Source organism: Triticum aestivum, chromosome 7D, assembly GCF_018294505.1.
Source record: "Triticum aestivum cultivar Chinese Spring chromosome 7D, IWGSC CS RefSeq v2.1, whole genome shotgun sequence".
Taxonomy (NCBI): domain Eukaryota; kingdom Viridiplantae; phylum Streptophyta; class Magnoliopsida; order Poales; family Poaceae; genus Triticum; species Triticum aestivum.
In genome coordinates this window covers 525,341,528-525,345,642 of record NC_057814.1, presented here as the reverse complement: position 1 = coordinate 525,345,642, position 4,115 = coordinate 525,341,528, and the positions used below count along the sequence as shown (strand labels likewise).

The window sequence follows — 4,115 nt, the reverse complement described above, 5'->3', positions numbered from 1 at the left end:
TTTCTTTTTCTTATTCCTGGCTCAATGATTTTTTTTATAATTCGTGACTTTTTTTCAAATTCTCTGAACTTTTTTCAGACTCGACTAACTTTTTTCAAATTCAATGAACTTTTTTCCTATTCGCTGAACTTTTTTTAAAATTCAACAAACTTGATGAACTGTTTGCAAATACGTGAACGTTTTCTTCAAATCAATGATTTTTTTAAAAGTTGATGAACTTTTTCCAAATCGATGAACTTTTTTTTCGAAATCCATGAACCTTTTTTAATTTTGATGAACTTTTTTGAAAATCGATGAACTTTTTTTCAATTCAATGAAGTTTTTTTTTTCAAAATCCATGAACTTTTTTTGAAATTTGATGAACTTTTTTCGAAAACAGTGAGCTTTTTTTAAAATTTATGAACTTTTTCAAAATGGATGAAGGTTTTTTCGAAATTGATGATCTTTTTCCATTTTTCACGAACCCTTTTTCAGGACTCGTGGTTTTTTTGTGAATATCTTTTTCAAATAATTAACTCTGGTATAGAATATATCTGTAGAGAAACGGTCAAATATACCTCGTTTCTTGTAGTTGACAAGGTTGGCGTCTCGGTCTGGTGGTTCGGGCGTGACGTAGCTATACATTGGGTGAATGGTTCGAGTCCCAGTTTTTGCATGTTGTACCAGTAAGTTTTTTACAGTTTTTTCTCCTCGGTTGGGCCGGCCCGCTAGCTCCCGCTGCGAGCGCTGTTAGCGATAACCGGCGCTTGCAGCGCCGACTAGGAGCTCCCATTTGTACCTCCTGGCACAGCTCCCAAACGCTAGCAGATTGAGGCAACCAAGTCCGGCCATCATCCAAAAGAAGCGATCCAGGTGCCCCTCGTTCAGGTCGTCGGGGATCCACCCCGGCGCGCCGCCAGTCGCCGTCGCCCACTGCACGGCCGTCAGTAGAAACGAGCTCAGGTAGCCGCCGGCCGTTATCGCGAGGAGCCCGAGCGCCGTGCACACGGTCTTCATCGCGGCCGGCGCCTGGCCGTAGAAGAAGTCGAGCTGCCCGATGGTGGTGAGCACCTCGCCCACGCCCACCAGCGCGTACTGCGGCGCCTGCCACAGCACGCTCGTCGAGTTTGGCGCCGCACGGAGGCGCGCCGTCTCTAGAAGCGCCGCGGCGGCCATGGCGAGCACGGGCATGGCGAGTCCGGCACCGATCCTCTGCAGCTCCGAGATGCCCTTCTCCCTCCCGGTGAGCCTCCTGGCAGCCGGAACGAAAGCCCGATCGTACAGCGGGACCAGGAGGATGATAGTGAGTATATCGAAGGTGGACATGGATGCCGGCGGGACGCGCACGGAGCCGACGGTGGCGTCCATCGCCATGCCTTGCTCGACACGGCAAGATAGCCCGGCGGCCAGGACGACCGCTGGGATGGTCAGGCCCAATGCCCAGTCATAATGATCCTGCACCCACACAATGCCCGTGCTGGATATGAGCGACGCGCAGTTCACGTTGAATATGTACCAGTTGAAGAAGGAGCCCTTTGTGGCGCGCTCCGACGGATCGCCGTCGTCGAACTGGTCGGCGCCGAAGGACATGAGGCACGGCCGGAGGCCGCCCAACCCAACGGCGATCATGTAGAGGCCGAGAAACAAGACGAATTCTTGTTGGACGAGATGAAGCCTTTGAACGACACGCTGTCCTTGACGAGCAGCGGCAGGTACGCTGAGAGAGCTGTCATCAGCATGCCCTGCACAAAAACAGAATTCAAATTCAAGTCTGGATCAGGCAAGCTGAAGACTGCAGAGTGGTGATTAGTTGGCTCGGGTACTTACTGCGACGCCGATGAAGCAGGAGACGACCATGGTGCGGTACCTTCCGCAGTAGGAGTCTGCGACGACGGCGCCGCCGAGAGGCATGAGGAAGCAGGTGGCCTGCCAGGTTGACACGTTCCTCGCCGCAGCGACGTTGCTCTGGCCCAGGACGCCGGTGAGGTACGTGACGAGGTTGAAGGAGATGCCGTGGAACGCCAGGCAGTAGCAGAACTCGGTGCCTGCGTGAACACCGTCGTTCAAACTGAATTAACCATCACGCAGAGACACCATCGATCCAAGATAAAACTGAACTAATCATCATCACGCAAAGAATTTTATTACTACCAAAAACTGGTGAACGCGAAATAAATTACCGAGAACTGAGCGGCACGCGCGCCATCCACCTGTGCGATTCTTGAGCGCCGGGTTCCCGTCGAAATCAAGGGACCCGTCAGTGGTGTACTCCTCCGCTGCCTGCGGCGGCAATCCCCACCACAATTAACAGCGAAACATCATCCGTGTCAGGGGTTGAAATAATACGCAGGCGAAAGGGAGAAAGAAGTTGAATTGTAGAGAAAATAATTACGACGAAAGAGCGGAGCCAGGGGCTAGGGGGACGATACCTCGGTGGGAAGGCGCGCAAGCAGAGACACGGTGTGCTCGCCAGTGGAGGCCATGGCGGGAGCTTGGGAGCCTACGCCTCTCGCTTGTCAAGTGCTGCAATTGGCCCGTGGAGCCTCGTCCTCTAAGCTGGCCCCATGTTGTTGGCATAGAGAAAATTTCCGCAGTCTATAATCAAAACAGCAAAGAGCATCTCCAATAGGACAAGGGGAAGCGTTTGTCTAGACTCTTATGGAGGAAAGATTAAATATTACTCTTTTCGTCCTATAATATAAAAACGTTTTTGACACTATGTCAAAAACGTTCTTATATTATGGGACGGAGGGAGTAGAAGAAAATATCTTTCACGGACTAGCTTTTAGTACCAGACAAACAACTTCAACAACTCCTGTAAAAAAAAATCCGTAAAAGTGGAAAGTTGGCAGACATCAACCTTTCCCAGATCGTGTAAACCTCTTTCCATAAAATCTGTTTTTATTTCATTTTTGTTAAATACACCTAGCTAATGGCGTAAGAGGGAGGGAGAGAGAGAGAGAGAGAGAGAGAGAGAGAGAGTTTGTGTGTGTGACAGTGAACTGCATTGTGTGGTGCAAGGCGGTGGCGTGGCGGCACACCGGCGTGGAAGCATCGGGAGCGTGTCGAGGCGGTGGCCCGTGCGTGGAGGCGACGCGACGGCGACACAGGGTGGTCGTGCGAGGACGGTAGTTGCCGTATCGCGGCCGTCCTACCGCGGCGGCCGGCTGGGAGGCACGACGGCGGCCCCGGGCCTTGCTGGGGTGGCGACGGGGGCGGCAGAGGGACGACGCAACAAAGCGGGGCGGCGATGAAGTGGCGGCATGACAAGGCGACGTCGCACGACGTGCCGGAGTGACGGCGCACGGCGCTCATCATGGACTTTCAAGCGGTCTTTTACCCATCAAATTATATATGGGAAGGGCTAATCCTTCCCGTAAACTTACTGGACGGATGAGGTGATTATACATGATCCCGTAATATTTTTCTGGGTCTACGGGAACTGGTGGAGGCCTTTTTTTTGCCCAAATTTTTCTTAAATAATAGTAGCTCTTTTAGGAATACGGGATCTATTGTACTTGTTCACGACATACCCTGCCAAGCTGCCTCATGCGGGGAAGAAAACGATGCCTGGATGTGGACGCTGCAACCGCCAAGGCACCAATGAAAAGTACTAGAGCAACACCAACATGATTCATCAAAACAGACATCATTAAATATCCACTGACACGTCACGACGTCCAACCATATTCATCAAATATCCGTCATTTGGACAATGGAGAGAGAAAGAGAAGAGCATACAAAATAGGTTTGTGGTGGAACTGAAAGTTGAGTTGGTGTATCCTTGGAATGAGAGAGTATGAGGTGATACCACACCTAAAATGCTCCCATGATACCAACTTCAAAAAATCTTTGTAGATGTTTTAGAAAATTCTGTTTTTTTGTGAATGTTCACAACGTATGTGACTACAACCCCTTAAAAAATCATATCCAAATTAAAAATACACAATGAGAAACAAAAATGACAAATCTAGCATGCATAGTGCCAAAAAAGACAAAAGCAAAATTGACACTAATCACATCTGGGTTTGTCTTTTTTGTTTCTAAATGTGCATTTCAAATTTGAAGCTGAAGTTTTTAGGTGATGCATACACATTCCTTGTGAACATTCAGGATTTTTTTCAAAATTGTTTAAA

At 49.3% G+C, this 4,115-nt stretch overlaps 1 pseudogene; it reads right to left on the bottom strand.

Annotated features, from left to right (window-relative positions):
• Nucleotides 1-501: 501 nt before the first annotated feature.
• Nucleotides 502-2,611, bottom strand: LOC123167848 (protein NRT1/ PTR FAMILY 8.3-like; annotated as a pseudogene).
• Nucleotides 2,612-4,115: the final 1,504 nt, after the last annotated feature.